Here is a 20114-nt window from a genome sequence, read left to right on the forward strand (position 1 = left end):
GATTTAGAATAAGCATCAACCTCACCCAAAGTCTCTTCCTTTTCTCTTTGTATCTCATGATCTCCCCTCTCTATTTTACTCTCATGAAAATCTCTCTTTTCTTTTTTCTCAACCTCACTTTTTTCTCAATTGATATTCAATTCTCTTCACACAACACAACTTCTCTTTTTTCCTCTCTTGGGATATCAACATGCACTTCCTTATTGCTCTTATTCATTTCTCTCTCAAAATTTTTATTGTTTCTTTCACATGTGTTTGATCATCATAAATTTAGGATGGAGTTAAAGGTGCAAGGATATCTTTTCTTTTAATTAACACAAGAGAAACTCTATTTTTCCCCTATCATAAATTATATTTTTATCAAATTGTCATGAACGCCTAAGCATGATATGACAACCTATCATTGGAATTACATCACAAAGAACATTATCGGAGTACCTCCCAATGGAGCAAGAAATCATGCATTTCTTAGTGACCTCAAATTCACCAAAATCATTCAACTATTGTCGCTTACGGAGTAGTGTGTTTGATGCATGTAATTTTCAACTTCTCTACTATGTATGAACTTATCACGTTAGCACCACTTTCAAAATCAATAATCATATAGCAAATATTATCTTTTATCCCACACCTTATATGAAAAATACATCTCCTCAAATTAGTTATATTCACCGGGTTGGATGGATTTTAGGTGCCCTCTAATGCATCAAGTCAAGCAAAAATTCTTGTACGTCTCTTGGCTATGTTGCTATTTTGAGTTCCAACATTAGTATCCTTTCTTGTTTGAGACATTTCAAAAATAATGTCAAAGAAAACAAATATCTCTCAACTTTTGGCCCTTTTTTCGCTTATCAATCTTACACTCTCTTGCCCTTTTTCCATTCAAATTATTATCTTTGGTTGGATCCTTTAGGATTTATTTATAATCTGACTAGAAACAACCTTTTAGAAGTAAGATATAGAAAAAAAAAATTACCCAGAAAAATTGTGTTTGATGAGGCAAGGGAAAAAAACCAATTTGTGTAAATTGAAAAACTTCAAATTTTCCCTCTGCTTAATTTTTCTTCTTGATGTTGGAAATCAGGAAACACAATAACCCACAGTCTTTAAAAAACAACTTTATTTGCAAGAATTTGAATTTCTCTTTTTTTTTTAATTTGTTTTCTTACCCTGTTTTTCCCTTTTTTGTATTCAGATATGTAGCTTAACAATTAAAAAATAAAAATATATTTTTTTAGTTTTTCTTAAACTCCTAGCTTAATAAAAAAAAAAAATTTTGAAACTTCCAAGATTATCAAGAATAGAACCTTGATAAAGCAGCTCTGATACCACTTGATAAGAAGCACGTTACTTGAATAAACAAGAAAATAATGCAAAAGAGACAATACTAGGATTAAAGACAAGAATTGAAAGATATGTGAAATTTGAAGATAAAATCCTCAAATTTCAAGATAAATGCTAAGAACCCTAATTGGTTTTATTATTTAAAATTAGCAAATGAAGCCTAATTATGATATTAATAGAGTCAGTTCAAGAAATTAGATCAAAAGAGATCTAGACCTCTATTTTAAAAAAAAAAATAAAGACAACAATTAGTATAAGACTAATCACATTCTTTAATTAATATTAACAGAAATCAAAGATATCAAGTTAAGAATTAATCTTACTGTCATGGCTCGAACCATGACCCTGACCGTGATGGGCATCCTAAATCTATAAAGGTCTAAGATGACCCCTTAACATTATATCATAAGTATAGTCATAAATAAAGTTGCGAAAATGAGCCCATAAGATAAGAAGTTTAATATTTGAAACAAAGTAACATTCATATCTTAAGAACAAAATACAAAACAACAACCCAACACTGTCTATGAATCCCTTAACTTTAAGCATAACTCCTAAGTCAGAACATGGCTTCAACTATATCATAAAACCAGGAAATACTAGTATAGAAACATATGAGAAAGTACAAAAGCCTTCCGGATGATGGAGGTCTCACCACTTCTCACCAGTTGTTCAATAGAATAATGAACAACCTAACACGATCTGAACCTACATGATGAAATAATGAAGCATTCGGGGATAGTCAATACGGCGAGTACAGACATGCAATCTAAGAAAAGAGATAAAATATACATGTACCAAAATCAGTTATAAAACACATGATCATAATCCATAATACTAACAAAATAAGGGACATGAGACATGAAACATAAATACATGACCATTTAAAACTTAATCCTGAACAATATAGCTCTTCACTGTCATCCAGTAACCCACAAGTTATATGGGTCTGATACTCCTCGATCGGAGGGGCCTCAGTTCATGTTGGCCACACATACTAAAGTTAGGAAAAAGTCACAAATATACTAAAGTCACCATTTCATCGCCCAACTAAGGTACGCCATTTCTATGCCGACAAACATAGGTTTCGGGCATTGGTCAAGAGGACATGCACCTTCATGGTGAAACTATATAATTTCCTTTAGATTCCATTTAAAATATTTTCCCATACCATTAACTATGGAGTCTTTCATTAAGAAATTCTCATATTGATATCGTCATGCCAAGACTTGCTAGCCGTTCATATTATGCCAAGAAAATGTTAGCGTAAAATATTATTAACTCCTTAACCCCATCACTTAAAATCATACTCATATTCATCATTAAATTGCATAAGAATCTCAAATCAAGTCATAAAGTCCAACACTTTCGATATTTCAAAAAGATAGGGGTGTCATCTCTATTCATCATTCTTAATTCAAAGTTTTTTCAAAGAACTTGAAAGTCATAATTTCAATCATTCATAATATTCAATATTTCAAAATTTATATAATGAAATGCATCCTCTCAATCATTAGTTCAAATCACAAAAACCCTCTACAAGTGGTTAAAAATAATCTGTAAGAAGAGGGAACAATCAATACATAACATTTGTAATGACAATTCTCAATCCCAACTTTAAAACATCAATAGAATAAGTAAAAAATAAAATAAAATTTACACTTTAGGATATTAATTAAATTAGGGTGTGTTCACCATGCCTTTTTGACGAAAGAAATTTGGGACAAGCTTGAATCCTTAACTTTGAAGCTTGAACTCTTGTTTAAAATCGATATGAAGACTTAGATTCATTTCCATACAATTAATAATGAATTAGTGAGAAATCATTGAGAGGAAACTACTTTGACCTTTCTTAAATCTTTATATTGGGAGCTTAATATTTTTGGGAGAGAAGATAAAATCAGGATTAATGAGTGATTATCATACTTTGGGACGAATTTAGGGATTAAAAACTAATTGGGGGAGTTATATGGGGTTAAAGAATCATTTTGCCCTTGATTTAATGTGGAAAAAATATTCTTTTACATCAGGTGAGTTGGGGGTCGCGACGCAGGCCAAAACGCGCGGCAGAAGGTTTGCCTCACGCGGCCCATCATGCTCCTCGAACAATGCCTCACTAAAACGCTCACAACATTTTACTCCGAACTCGGATTGATTAACGGCCAGTCGCACTCAAAAGATGACTCAAAGTGATTTAATTCGGTATATATTAGACCACCTAACTCTTTATATTCTAGGAGTAATAGTCATTAGAAGAGTACCTAAGTAAAAGCCTACACTAAAACTCAATCAACTCAACTTTGAGCTAGGAGATTTTTGTGACTTCAATTAATATCCAAAGATATTTCCACACTAAATAATTGGTCATTACACTTATATTAAGATAGAAATAATTGGATTTGAGTTTATAAACGTACGAAAGGACGAGTTCAAATTCTAGCCCAAAAACGTGGGGTATTACACTTATCTACTAAGGAATAGTTCTTACAGGGTTGCAAGATAAATCTATAGTCACCACACACAAATGTGTAAAGAAGAGAAACCTCTAAAATAATATTAATCATCATGTTGTCTAATTGAAAATAAGAAAATTCATCGTTATATTTATGGAAAAACCTATTCCAAATAGCATGTGATTCAAATTCTACTTTTTTGAAAATAAATAAATCTTGGACACTTTAAATTAGGAACTTTTAAACTATAAAACTTTAAATTAGGTAACTTTCAAACTAGGAAGTTTAAACTAGGAAACCTTTAAACTAGGAAAATTTAAACTAGGAAACTTTTAAACTAGAAAACTTTAAACTAGGAAAGCAAAAGTTTTCGAGTTTAATCAAACCCACATGGGCTCAATCTTCTTCGTTTAGGCTTAGACTTGAATTGTGAACTATGTATAGCACTTAGCCCATGCCTCTCCATAATTCTTGGATTCATTCTTGGGCTCTTCTTCCATTATAAGCATCTTCTTGATTTACATTGAAGATCATCAATCTTAATGCAAGTGGAACAACCTAGATGCTAAAAGGTTTTATGTGGTGTCATTTTTGAAGAATTTTGGGGAATCGTTAACGTTGAATTTTGCAGATTTGGATGAATGTCTTTGCTTGATTTCAGGTTATGTAACCTGTACAAATGGAAAGAATCATGTGTTGGATTATGTTGACGTATGGATGATGAAGGTTTATGAAGTGGAATAGTCTTGGGTTAAGTTGTTTACGATTGAGCAGTTGGTGGATCGTCAACATTTCTATTACTTGAAGTGACGGGCAGGGAAGTGCTTTTGGAGATGGATAATAGGAAGTTTCTTTGTTATAGTCTTGAAAATAAGTCATTGAAAAATGCTAACTTTAGCGGTGGATTAGATGCTTTTGAATCATTCGTCAGTCTGGAACTTTTATCCCTTTATATTATGGGGCAACGATGAAAAGGATAGGAAGAAAGGGATGGAGGAAAATGATGACTCGGTGATAGAGGGAATGAAGTAGGACCTCTAAAGCAACTTTAAAGTTATTAAGGTAATTGAAAATTGAAATGCATGTTTCATCTTATGTGTTATCTTACCACTTTATTGATGCTTATACTTTTCAGTAGACAATTACATGCTTTATTTGATCAAATTTTATAGTCTCTGAATTTAGGGAACAATAATGTTATTCTAAATCTTAGTTCTCTTTTCCTAGTGAGACGAGGGAACACATTTTAAAGTAAAATGTTCCGGGGACTTATGAAAGCATCTTGATGATAAGTCCTTCACAGGGACTAGTGGAATTTAATTCTGTCTTTCACTGTAACTTCTAAAAGTTTAGAAGTTGAGATTGTCTTATCTTAGTTTATGACTTGTTCTGGTTGTCTAGTCCTCTCTCTCTCAATCAACTCAGTCATAACATGGTCCAAGATAAATCATCTAACTAGTTTAGTTTCCTTGACCTTAGAAGAAAAATAACTCAGTGACTAACGTCTTTACATATTTACGACTTGGGATGTCTAAACTATGGCTCATTTGTTCTCTTCTTGTTCTTTTAGTTTTCTGTTACTTCTTAGTGTCACTGACAACAACATATCTATCCTAATCTTGTTTCCATTTTGACTTTTTATTCAAATAGACATCAAGTCAAAAATGTTTTTATAATCTTCAAATATTTTAACAAAATTCTAAATTCTCTACATGATTGTGTCCTCCCTGTATCATTTTCTCCTGTTCCAACTTGCATTATACTTTAGCTGGTATCATCATTTTTTGAACTTTATGTTACATTTCAAAACTAGAATATTAATGGTTACGAGTGAACTTTACATTACATTTATATATCGGGGGACTCATATGTAGAAAGAGAGTTTGGATCCAGGGATGAGAAGTTGGGTATTTTTTTCAGTATAATCATTTCGCTGCATAATGTTACTTTCATTTTATTGCTTGGTGACCGAGGAATTCAAGTTGTAACATTAAAGTAACCATCGAGAAGTTTAAAATTAGAGTATATAAGTAATCATGAATCTCTTTTCCTAGTGTGGCAGGGGAACACATTATAAATTAAGATTTTGGGAACTTGTGATCAAAGAGTCTTGTTGATGTGCTATAAGAGTAGTCAAACTTAATTCAGCATCTCAGTATATGTAGAAAATGAGAGTCAGTAATTGAAAATATTCTTCTGTTGTATTATTGCTAGGCAATCAAGTATATTTATACAAGTTAGTGGAAAGAAAAGGAATATTCCATGCTAACAAGCTCAACTCCTGTCCTATTTACATTGGCTATGCTAAAACTACTATTATGCTTTACAATGCTGACAATGGGGAAAAAATAGAGAAACTACACACTATATGTCTTGTTTAACTATTTGGGCCTTCTTATCTTACATGTTGAATTGTTGTTGGGTTGCCTATCCATTCCTTGTCTATCAGGCCAAATTTGTCATCCGTGTTGAATTTGCTTGTTGTTATTTGGTGAAGTTTGCTTTCTCTTGTCCATACACGAGTGTGATGGATCAAGAGTTTGATAAGTTCTAGAACCGACCCTTGTGGTCTTTGGAGTTGAAACTTTATCTTGTTTTTTGTGAGAATGGGAGTGAGAATGAGAATCCTCCATGAATTCTGATGAGCATTTTCAACTCTAACATCCCCCATCAAGTTGGAGGGGAGGGAAGTGGCACCCAACTTGGATAGATTCTGATTATGAGGAGGTCCAACAAGAGATTTTGTAAAGATATCAGCGATTTGATCCTTGGAAGGGACAAAGGATAGTGAAATTAAGCCAGAGAGGTATTGCTGACAAACAAAATAGCAATCGAGCTCGACATGTTTTGTTCGTTCATGAAAAACCAGGTTTCAAGAAATATGAAGTGTGGCCTGAATGTCGGGGTGGAACAGAATAGGAATTGGTGGAGGAACCAATAGATCAGTGATTAATCTCATTAACTAGGTCAATTCAGAAGCCAATCGTCATATTGAGCGATATTCAACTTTTGTAGATGAAAGAGAAATAGAGGATTGTTTCTTCTGACTTTCAAGAAATTGGTGAACCACGTAAGATGGTAAAGAACCCACTAATCAAATAGTGTGTGGTTCGGCAATAAGCCCAATCGGTATCGTAATAAGCATAAAGAGAAAAGAATGAAGATGCATTAACGAATAACCCCTGATTTGGGTAACTTCATAGGTAACTGATTAATCTTAAACCTGTTTTGTAATGATCAAGACTAGGTTGTTGAATATATTGACTAATAGTCAAAATGGCAAAGCATAAATATGATCTTGTGTGTATTAAATAACTAATCTTGCCAATGAGAATTCTGCAAAGTGTCGAATCCGATATAAGATCGGTTAATTCTGTCTGTAGGATCCATCGGGGGAGAAGCCGAAGGAAGATGGAAACATCAAACTCATTAATGGTATCCAAGAAATATTTTTGTTGACTTAGAATAATTCCTTATTCTTCATGCAAAACTTTCATACCTAAAAAATAATTCAAAGGACCTTGATCCTTAATTTTAAACTCAGTTTGTAGGAAAACCTTGAGTTCTTTGATTTCATCAGTAGCATCTCCAGTGATTAAAATATCATCAATGCAGACATCAACCATTAAAATAGAATCCCCTAATTTTTTAAAGAATAATGAATAGTCATTAAGTGAAGCTATATAACCCTTGAAGTTCAATGCTCCTGCAAGCCAGGCGTACCATTGCCCGGGCATACCATTGCCTGGAGGCTTGTTTCAACCCATATAGAGACTTCCTAAGTAGACAAAACATGTTAGGCTGAGGAGGATCCTAAGAGAACATGAAACTTCATATAGAATTCTTCGTGCAAATTTCCTTGCAAAAGACACTACTCACATCAAATTGTGATGTATCCCACTTTTTCTTGGCCACAATTGCCAAAAAAATCTGATAGTGGTCATTTTGACCTTTGGGGAAAGAATTTCATTGAAATCAATCCCGTCCCTTTAAATATCCCCTCGAATCACCAATCTAGCTTTAAATCTCTCAAAAGAACCAACTACATGTTGTTTAACTTCATATACCCATTTGTGAGGTAATGTGTAATTCCCCAAATATTTCTAGCTCAATTCAGCCTTTAGTATGTACTTGAAGTACTTAGAACCAGAAAATAAAGCTAAGAGTTAAGGGACTTATTCATTTTGATTCCCTTTAAACTTTGAAGATTTTTAAGTTGACCTCTCAGGCTCTGAGACAATGAATTTTTAGTTGAATTATATTCAAGGATATAAATAGCATGTCTCGAGTAAGTTTTGGAATTTTTGGATGAGGGTTGGGCAGTGTTTGGATTTTCGTTCCAGCAAGCCACGGTGATTCCATTGTGTTGCGGTGGAAATAGCGATGGAATCCTCATCATGTTGCGGTGGAGGCCAATTCAGCATTTGTCAATTTTCAGAGGATCACTACGATTGCACCGTATTGCGGTGAATTCCAAAACAACAATTGTCACAATTCAATGAGTCACCGTGATTCCACCGCATCACGATGGGTAGAGCGATGACCCACTCACCACGTCGTGGTGGGGCCTTAATCGGCATTTCAGTTGTGGGATTTTAAATCCCAAGGATAATTTTAACTTTTATCAAGCCCCCAAATTCTGCAAACAGAAGATTAACCATAATATTGAGCAAAATATGCTCATTGTTCATCAAATCCCTCTCAATTAAAACCCTAAGCTTCAACTTTCAACTTCAAGAATCCCTAAATTTCCACCATTCTTTTCTCAAAATAGTTCAAAATTCAAGGTTCTCAATTCAAGAATTCAAAGAATCAACCTTCAAGAGCACAAATAGGATCTCAAAATCAAGATTCTTCATCTAGTTCATCAATTAAGGTATGTGCGATTTTGAACAAGGATAAATCTTTCATCCTTGTGCCCAAAACTTGTTTTAATTATAAATTCACATGATTTTAGATGAATTTTAATTTAGGGTTCATACCCATTTATTGTTAATTGAAGATTTTGAGATTTCAAGTAAATTGAGTGTTGAATTACATGTCTACTTTCATAAATTCATGTGTGTAACTATATTTTTCTAGATTTTGAGTTGAATTATGAATATTTTCATTATCAAGCATAAAATTTATGATGATTTAACATGAAATTGATGCATGGGTTATCAAAACCTAGTTGAATATTGCTATTTCAAGAATGATTATGCTTTTAAGAATCTTATAATATGTTTATCGACTGTTTTGAATAAAGATTTGATATTTTGATCTTTAGCTAAGATATGAAATCCACTTTACAGCTTAAATTCAGTTTTGAATGAACAGATACACAGTTAACTTTCAGTATGAAATATGATGACTTTGAAAAGTGGATTTCCTATAGAATGAGTATACAAATTAAGGGGAGTAGTATTTGGCACTCAGTGGAAAGTGTTGGTTTAGCGCATCCTACTTTCCTAGAACTACGAGCCAACGTAGGTATAGATTTAGTATTTCCATTTCTATATGGATAATAGTTACTAATGTGATCACTTAGCTCAGGTTATACTCCCTGATAAGAGTATGACACCTCTCCCCAACGTGAGGTTTTCCCCTTAGGGGAACAAGATGTTGGACTCCATGACATCTCACATGGTTTATGTCAATTAGAAGAACCTCTATACTAGTAAAAATAATAGAACAACTTTTTAAAAAAATCCCTAATAGAAAATCTTTTACTAGAATTTCTTATAGTCTAACAGAAAAGAATTACAGATAACAGTTCAGTTTTTAGACTTGAAATGTGATGGCTCACCAGTTTTATACAATATATTTTATTTTTCATGATCTATGATTTTCAGCTTTTAGTTATTCCAGTCATGAGAGTCATTACATACAGTATGCATATTTTATGAATTTTGATAACATTGAGATATTACTTTTACTTATGCATTCACCCCGCATGCTCAGTACATCCTCAAAGTACTGATCCACATATATGTCTATATGCTATATTGTTTAATAATATAGGTTCAGGTGCTCAATCTCAGCAACGTGAGTGATTTCGGGCATCTTTATCTACATCCCGACAACTGGTGAGTCCTTATGGTTCGAGGGACCGTTTATCCAGATTTCCAGCTTTCATAGCATTTGATTAGGTGCTTTCAGTTTAGTCCAAGTCAGTTGGGGGTTTGTCCCAATGACTCTCTAGTTTCTTAGTAGTAGAGGTTTGTCGGACTACTAGTTATTACTCAGACTTTCAGTAGTAGTTGTTCAGACAGTATATTCAGTTTATTTTAGTTCAGTTTTGGATATAATCTAGCATTGTTACTTGATTAGTTTACCTTGAAATGAGTTCCAGATCTAGTAGCAGTCTTACAAGGTTATCTTGAGGCTACTATTGTCTTGAGCACCATGTGACGTCTAGGGACCCATTTTTGTGGCGTTACATAATGTATTTCTCTTTTTTGGTAAATGACTACCTCTCATGTTTGATTAAGTAACAATACATCAATCTCATCCTTCACTGCTTGTTCCTAATCAAGGGGTACAAGCTTGTGAATAGTTGTTAGGTTTAGTAATTAATGGAACAGAATTAAGAACAAACTGACTAGGAGCAGATAGAGTCAAAACTGACAAGCAAATAGAGGCAGTAGGGACAATATAACATGATTCTGTAACATCACTAAGATAGGCAATGTTGCAAATATAGTCCTTTAAGTGAGAAGGTACACTGCCTGTGTTAGTCTTTTGAGATCTCCTAGGAGGTGGTGAGGATGTTGATTCAGAAGAGATTGGTGTATGTGACTTAGAATATAGATGAATAGGAGAACTAGATAAGAGACGAGAATGAGAAGGTGGTGAACTAGGAGTTAGGTCTATAGAAGTAGAACTGGGATAAGAGGGAGTGAAGAAATGATCATTCTCTGTAGGAATAGGAACAATATGAGAAGGAATATAAGAATAGTCATCAACAAAAGGAAAAATATTTTCAAAAAATTATACATCTCTAGTTACAAAGAATCTTTTAGAAGATGGGTCAAGAAGTTTGTATCCCTATTGATCATTGGGATACCCTAAGAATATACAACTAGTAGCTCTAGGATCAAATTTTCATCTCCCATATGATAGGGAGTTTCAAAACACAAACAACCAAAGTATCTTAATAATTTATAGGAAGGTGATTTTTCAAACAAAATTTCATAGGGTGTTTTACCTTAAAGAACCCTAGAAGGCAGCCTGTTTAATAGGTCTAGCCTCAACACCATTGATGAAGCCAAGTTTGTTCTTGGCTAACAGAGCTATAAGTATTATTCTCTTCCATGCTTGATATTCTCTCCCATCAAATGGAGTGTTCACCAAGGCCATTCTAGGCGAATCTGAAGAATGAAGGTAGAAGAAATAAGTGGGATCAATTATTGGTGCGGTTTGACTGGATGAACCATAAATAAGAGTGGGAGTGACTACATTCTCCATTGTAGTGAAGAATTGATGAACAAAAGAGTGGTTTGAAAGTGACTACTGCTGTGATACCATATAGAAAATAAGAGAAAGTAATTGGAAATTTTCTTTTGTTATATTATTGTTTGGCAATCAAGTATATTTATACAAGTTAGTGGAAAGAAAAGGAATATTTCATGCTAACAAACTAGACATCTTGCCTATTTACATAGGCTATACCAACTACTATTATGCTTTACAATGCTGAAAAAGGGGCAAAAAATGGAGAAACTATACACTACATGTCTTGTTCAGCTATTTGGTCCTTCTTGTCTTATGTGCTGAGTTATTGTTGGGATCTCTATCTATTTCTTGTATTATCGGGGCCAATTTTTAATACATGTTGAATTTTCTTGTTATTATTTGGTGATGTGTTGTTTCTCTTGTCCATACATGTGTGTGATGGAGCAAGAGTTTGACAAGTTCTATAACCAACACTTATGGTCTTTGGAATGAAACTTCGTCTTGTCTTTTGTGAGAATGAGAGTGAGAATGAGAATCCTCCATGGATTTTAATGAGCATTTTTCAATTCTAACAGTGTATGGATTGGCTTTAAAGGTTTGGAAGTTAGGATTGTCTTATCTTAGTTGACTACTTTTCTGGTAGTCTAATCCTGCCTTCTCAATTATAAACCTCGTCAAATCTTTTGTCCAATATAAATTTGAAAATCATCTAACTCGTTCATTTTTCTTAACCTTAACTAGAAAAATGATCGGTCTATGAAAGATTGCTTTTCAGAACTACAAGTTTGGAATGTATAAACTTAACTACAAGTTTGGAATGTATAAACTTTGGCATATTTATTGTCTTGCTTTCTTGTGGTTCTCCATTATTTTTTAGTATTACTGCTAATCCATCTATCCATTCTCTTGTTTTCAGTTCAACTTTTCATTGAAGTAGACATTAAGTTAAAATACATTTTTAAAATCACTAAATAGTTCAATAAAATTATGAATCCTCATTATAATTACATCCTCCATGTATCATTTTTTTCCTCTTCCAACTTGTATCATACTTTAGCTAGTGTCATCAATTTTTGAACTTTACCTTATGTAAGGATTATAAGATTTCAGAATTGTAGAACTTAATAATTTTAACATACCATTATATAACAATAATCTAGTCAAGAAACATACCGAAACTCTCCATAGCTTTTCTTCTTGACTGAGATTTTGCGGAAGCACTTGATTTTCTTATGTTCTTAAACCAAGAACATAAGTTTTGTTTCTATCTCTTTACCTTACATTTCAGAATAGTTTTGAATAGTTTTTATGGAACTTACTTCATGTTTTGGTAGAGAGAGGACCCCTTTTATGTTATAGAGAATAGAAGAATTATTTTTTCATGCTCCACCAACGTAAGTTGTGGATATAGTAGTTTTAATCCCACTTCGACTCCATCAACGTGAGTTGTGGATAATAGTTAGTAGTTTCAATCCCCATTTAAACCCTAGGGGGTTGCACCACACAGTGAGGAAACAGGATCCTCAAAGTCAATCACAGGCAAGCAAATACTAATCATGCAAGAAAACAAAAGACAATGCAGGAAGAGTAAAAACACACAATTTTTTAAGTGGAAACCCAGGAAGGGTAAAACCATGGCTTACCCTCACAAACACTAAGAAATCCACTATAATAAATCACCTGATTATAGTCTAGATTTCAGCCTACCTCTAGGATCCTTTCACTTATAGTAACTCTATTACAAGCTCATCTTGGTAACTCTACCAAGGACCCTCTCTACTGATTAACTCTAATCAGCAACTAACTTAGGCAACTCTACCTAAACACCTTTCTCAAAGAGAAAAAAAGACCTTATTCTTATAGCTTGAGTAATTCTTTTACAAATTAACACTCACTCATTCTTTAAGCATACTACAAAGATAAGAACATGAGCAATGCTTGAGAAATCTTGAAATTGAGTTTTTGCTGCCTCTCTTTTCTCTCTCAGGGTTAACAAAAATTGTTTGATGAAGAGGCATCTCTTTCCTTTTATAGTTAAGTGATTATTAGGGCTGAAAGATCACTACACTAGCTATCCTAATCAGTACATAATAGCACCTACAAGTTTGTTATACAAGAGGAAAAAAAGTGCAGGCAACGCATGCCATCTATGGTGTATCTTGCACATCCAAGGACCTGGTCCCTTGAAGTTAGTTGCTCATCATCAAAACTACATATATCAATTTTTTTCCTTATTGATAATGACAAACCAACTATTCAGTTTTGATTATTAGCACACATTCATCATATTTAATCAGTGTGATTACCATCTGAAGATGAATATTCCCCTTATCACCATGCTTCCTCCATCACCATCATGCAATACAGGTTCCTGGTCCCTTGTTTACAATTGCAGTAAAAATTTTTGACAACACATTTGTTTCCCTCTATCACAATGCATTATCATTCACTTAACATATTACTTACATTACACCTGGTCCTTACACATGAAGTTAGTATTCCCCCTTTTGAAATCATTAAAAAGGATTAACAATAAACCAAGAGTAAAATAGACATAGATTAGTTAACTCATGTCCACTGGGCAATACTAACATATAAAATAGTTTTTTAAAGAGAGAATAGGTCAAGCACACAAATCTAAATTATTTCATTTTTGAGAAGTTAAGTACTAATAACATATACCAAAAATCAACAAATAACTATATTTTAAAGGCCATAAGAGAATCAAATACCAGAAACTGCACAGGGGAATGATACACTTAGACTCAATTAGAAGGGGGCTCAGAGGAGAGTGATTTTAGCAACACATCCATTTTAGCAGCCTTAATAGCATGAGCATCCAACAATTGTTTGGTGAGAGTTTTAACTTCAGAATTTAACCCTTGAACCTTACCAGTTAATTCTGCAACTTTGCCCTTTAGCTTTTGGCTTTGTATTTTCTACTGCCAGTTCCTCAGTAGCACCTAGGCCTTCAATCTTATCTTTTGAGAATTCCATGGTGTAGTAAAATTTCCTTATCTCATTTTCAAAAACCATTAGTGTTGTTTCCTCAATTAGATGTAACTATCCTTGATTCTTGACAAAAGCTATCAACTTCACCATCCCAGGTTTCTCATAAATTCTAGGATTAAAAACTCATCCTAACAAAACTTTCTGGGTTCTCAAGATCCCAATCCTTCTTTCTCTATACATATCCTTATTTTCCACTTCTTTTTTTGTGTCACTACTTGGCTCTTTTTTCTCATTAGTTTTTCTCTTCTTGGGACTAGGTCCCTCATAGACTTTCTTTTTTTCACATCTATGTTCTTCTTCTTGCTTACACCAGGACTGCCAGATTTTGAATCATAGGACCTAATCCTTGCATCATCATGAACTTCTAGTCTTTTCTTCTTAGATGCAATAACAATATCAAAATCTCTTTACTTATTTGAAAGTAATACAAACTCCCTATTCCTTTTCAAATCATCCTTTTCTCCTAGTATTTGCTCATCCCCACTTGTAAAACTTACCTTGGAATCATGTTCAAGTAAAAATAAATTTTCAGCTGCCCAATGTATGCTGCTGAATGGATCACACTTCTTTACAAGAATTTTTTTATCGACCAACTGGAAAATATGGGTTTGACTTAAAGGGGATAGAAGAACTAGGTTATTGTAAATTCTTAGAAATTTCAGTACCATTTAATTTCTCTGAAGGAACATGGATTTGAGGAGCATTAGAGAATTTTATTTTTCTGAGAAAGGGGAAATTTGCTGAGTGAGAAGTTTCTTGTTCTATTTGTGAGACAAATTCACAATTTAAGAGAACATCCAAAGCTAACTCATCAAGATTTTTACTAGAGTCTAGAGGTTCAACTAGAATGGTTTCACTAAGGATCTCAAGAATTTTAAAAGAAAGACTGGTGGGTAAGGCATTTTATGACTCTTCATATTTGCCATGGACTAACAACTTTTATTCAGATAGGAGAGAAAATATGACCTTTTAAATAGAGATTTTATGAATTTTTGAGGCACATTATTTTGGTACTAACCTGAGAGATAAGACCAAGTCCCTCTCTTTCTTGAGTGAATTCTCAACTTGTGATTACTTTAATTGTTTTCTCCTAAAGTTATCCCCATGGGTGTAGACCTGAAAAGATATGGTACTGTGTTAGACTAAAATACACCTACCTTATCAAGGATCCTATCTCCTAAGCATATCAAATTTTGCGTGGAAACACTGAATCACATGATAGGTCGGGTTGATTAGATCAATCATACTTTTTCATTTTTTCTCTGCACACCCTTCTTATTCCTCAGTCTATTCTTAATGTATGTATGAGGATTAGGTCCCAGACTTGATTTTGTTCACACTGCTGAAGCTTCTTCTTCTGAGATGAGTTTTCTAGGGACCAGGTCCTTGAGGATTTTGATATAACCCCTTCTTGTTGATCTTCTACTTAGGTTGAGATTAATAATTGTTACTTTGAATAATCATCATTCTCATCTAAATTTTTCAACCTTTTACCTCTCATCTTCAGTAACATCACCCCTCTTTCTTTAATCTATAGGGTTTCCTTCTTGTCATGGAGATTTTTAGCTACATTCTGCCATGGATCAGCTGCTTTGAAGTCCAATATTTCACCTAAGACACTTCCATCTTGAAATGCCCAGAGAGAGAGAGATAAAGTTTGACCTTTCAACATTAAGTCATTTTATCACTTATTTTAATGATCATTCCAGGCTGCAATTCTCTTTCTTATTCGTGATACCATGATCAATTGTCAGATTTTGGAACCCACTAGAGTCTGAATTCCGGTAGTAGGACAATGGAGTGATCGAATCCTTCTTGGTCTATCTATGTAGAAAGTTATTTTTCATAATTTATTAAGGCTTGAAGCCCTAGAATGTGCATTCCCTTGCTAAATGTATCTGGAACTATTCATTCTAGCTCTAATCCAGCTTTGACAATTTTCTTTTATGTGCCTATCTCCTTCATCATGATTGTCATACCCGATTTTTACCTAAGGTAAAAACTAACACGACATAATGGACTCTAAAAAGAATAAATTTTTACAAAGTTGCCACCTAATGTTAAGGAATAATAGGAAACCTACTTATTTATTAACAAATATAACTTTGTTCTAAACTATGAAATCAATGTAGATTCTAGGTAAGAGTTCAAATTATTCCGAAGGGAAGGGATTAGGCACCCTTTAGAATCCACAAATGTGGTTCCCGGCCATACTTAGGTTTATTTAAAGAAAGAGGAAAAATTGATGTTTGTAAGTACAAATATAAAATGCATATTAAAATAATATAAATAATTTATATATAAAGAATGTGTAAATTGCATAAATTATCGTAAAAATAGGTGTATAAAAAGTATATGAAAATAAACAAAAGTACATGAGAATATGTATATAAAAAAATGAAAAGATTAAATAAAGAAAACTTTGTTCAAAGAAAAAGATTACGTAATCTTTTTAGTGTAAAAAATATGAATTATTAGATTAAATATCTAAATCAATTTTAATATAAATATTAACGATTTAAAATTGCCTAACGCGTGGTGAGGATTGGTAAATAAAGAATATCCAGCCCAACACCCCAAAAATAAAGATTTCACTATAATTAATATTTGTACCGGTGTAAAAGTATAAAAATACAAACATAAAAATTAAAGCCTTCTTTGATTGTGTAAGACCCCCCAAAATTTCAAGCTTTACTCAGTTCGTTAAAGCTTAAAAAGAAGTCCTAGACTTAGAAACTTCAGCTAAGTGTTTACACTTAGAATATTTTATTTAGCCTTCATAAGTTGGAAATATTATTTCTCGACCCATAAGACCCTTAAATGCCGATCTTTAAGTTGATTCATGATCACCTATGTCAGTAGGTGTTCCCGGTCAAGTTTTGCATTTTTTGGATCGCGTTTAGACCACGTTTGAGGTCTCAAAATAGTAAACCAATGCGATCTTAGCATGCAACATAGCCTATTGCATTGGTTAACATTGTTGCAGGTTTCCAGAGTCAAAATTACTAGGGCTCGACATGATCATGATGCGACGCATCGGGCATCGGGTCGATGCCATTGACGCACCGGGTTGACCAGTGCATCTGCACCCAGTTTTCCAGTCATTAAAATAGCCGCGACCCCAGGGTTATTTCAGTCTTTTTCTCACTCTTATATAACCTTAAAACACGTGATTCAGCCATATTTCATCCAAACTATAGTGGTTTATCTCAATTTCTCTCAATAAAAAGTTTAGGGTTTCCAATTGAAGATCCAAATTCAAGAAAATCCCACCGTCAATCTTCGTAAAATCAATAACTAAGGTATGTTAGATGTTGATTCTTGGGTTCCTTCCACCCAAGAAGTTCAAGAATCCTTTTCTAAATTCAAATATTATATATATTTATGAGTTTTCATGATTCATGTGAATTGAAATTGAAGTTCATGTTGTTATTGAGTTTTAATTCTTGTTTTGTTTACAAAGTTCCAAGCTTTGATCCTAGTATGTGATATTTATGTGATGTTCATGATAAAACCCTTCAAGATTCATGTTGATTGATGTAACCATGTTAATTAGGTGTATTGAATAAAGTATGTTCCCTATATATTTGATAAAATACTTATGTGATGGAAATAGAGTCATTATATTATGTTGACAAGAAATCCCTAATTGTGTATAAGTTAATACATGCCAAGTGTTTGTTGAAAGACATTAGTCAATGAATTATGATATGTTGCATGCATTTCTACTCATGTGCATTCCTTATTGAACGAATTATGAGATAATAGTATGCACTCCCTATACATTTACATGCTTAAGACTTCCAAGTGCTTGAAGAGATACCTCATTGATTATGTTGTGAATGATAGACTATTGTCATGTTATGTATGAGTTGTCCTGTCTTGTATTATTTATGTTATTGAGTCCTGGGGGTATTTATACTCGACAAATTAGCTTCTTATTCAGAGCCAGTGTCAGTTTCACGATAATCTCAGTCATGCCATGATTAATAGTACTCTCCGTCAGTTACAAAACTCAGTAGAACTCAGATAGCTACAGAACTTAGGAAATCTCAGTAATCTCAGTATCAGTAGCATTCTAGCTTTAGTTCAGTAATCGATTTAGAACTCAGTAATATTCCGTCAGTCAACGAAACTCAGAGAATTCAGTTTAGCTCAGTCAAACAAGTACAATCAGTAAAAGTTCAGTCAAGCCTAGTATGAGTTAGTAATCAGTTTAGTGTCTTCCAGTTGGGAGTAGGATTCAGCACTGAGTGAACCTAGGGATGGGGGCTCAACCGCTAGATAGGACTGAGATTCCTAGAAGTAATCCCTAAGTTCTAGAACTACGTAGCTAACCTAGGTATGAGATGTCACCCATTAGATTTGACTGACATACTCGGGGATACCCACTAGTACAGGACTGATCTCACGGGTCACCCACTAGATTTGGAATGACTCTATAGCAGTTTTCTTTACCTGTGGCACCGTACTGACACCCTTCCAGTTGGGGTTATAGGTTGGACCCCACTAGTTCAGATTCAGGGCATGTCGGTTAGATGACTACCTCCCACAGTCTCATTTTTAGATCCAGTCTCAGTAATAGAAATCAGTGCAGTATTATAGAAATTAGGTCTGTTAGATACAGTCGCTCAGCTCAATAAGGAACTTAGATAGTTCTATAGAATTTAGAGATTACCCACTAGATAGGACTGATCTCAAGTAAAGTCAATCATTTTCATCATCCAGAGATTCAGAGATCACCCACTAGATAGGACTGATCTCAGGTACAATAAATCAGAATTAGTATCAATAGATTCAGAGATCACCCGCTAGATAGGACTGATCTCAGATTTAGTGAATCGTCTCTGTTATCAGTATATTCATAGATAACCCGCTAGATAGGACTTATCTCAACCTCAGTCAATCATATATCAATATCAGTATCAGTAGACTCAGTTATCAGAAATCCAATTAGTAGAATTCAGTATCTAGCGTTACTATGATTTCAATTGCGGTTTATGCATTCATGCGTGTATCCTCATTCACTATACTCAGGTTATATATTCAGTATTAATCATGCATATGAGCCCTTGAATATAGCCTTACCTCATCGAGCATACCAGTAAATTCTCATGTACTGATGCATACTTTCCTGCGCTATGGTGTTTTATACAATAGGTTCAGAAGCACGAGCTCCAGAGCACCCTTAGCAGTTCAGATTCAGCCAACAATAGTAGATAGCAATGAGTCCTCATCATTCGGGGATGGTTCTTATTTCACTTTATTGCATAAGATTCAATATTTTTAGTAGATGGAGTTAGTTGGGGGATTGTCCCGTTCAACTCCTTATTCAGACAGTTAGAGGCTTTTATACTAGAGTTTTTCAGACAGTTGTATTAGTATTCAGTTTTCAGTTGTATTTCAGATGATTGAACCTTATGGAAAGTTTTTTGTTAGTTTTCCGCATTTTTATAGTGTATTATTCAGTGCTCAGTTACAGATATTAGTCAAGGTTTGGCTTGTGGTCCTTTGAAATTATGAGCACCGTGTAGTGTCCAGGGTACCAGACTCAGGGCGTTATAGATTGCCATTTCGAATGATTATTTCTAATAACCTGCATAAATACTTGTAAATAAAATGTTAGTAACAAATAAATAATTATTAAAAAATGAGAAGATGTGTGTCCATATATGTATAAAAATAGAATTTTTCAGTAAAAGTGTGGGCTCAGATCACATTTTAGGTATGCAATGGCTACGAAATGGTTGCTCAATTTATTAGCCGTCCTAAATCGTTTTGCCAAGATACGAATCATAAAACTCTTGTGTTGTTATAAAAATTTTATCATCGCCCAGATTTATTTATTTTATTACATATTTATATATG

The sequence above is a fragment of the Capsicum annuum genome, chromosome 1 (genome assembly GCF_002878395.1).
Source record: "Capsicum annuum cultivar UCD-10X-F1 chromosome 1, UCD10Xv1.1, whole genome shotgun sequence".
NCBI classification, from domain to species: Eukaryota; Viridiplantae; Streptophyta; class Magnoliopsida; order Solanales; family Solanaceae; genus Capsicum; species Capsicum annuum.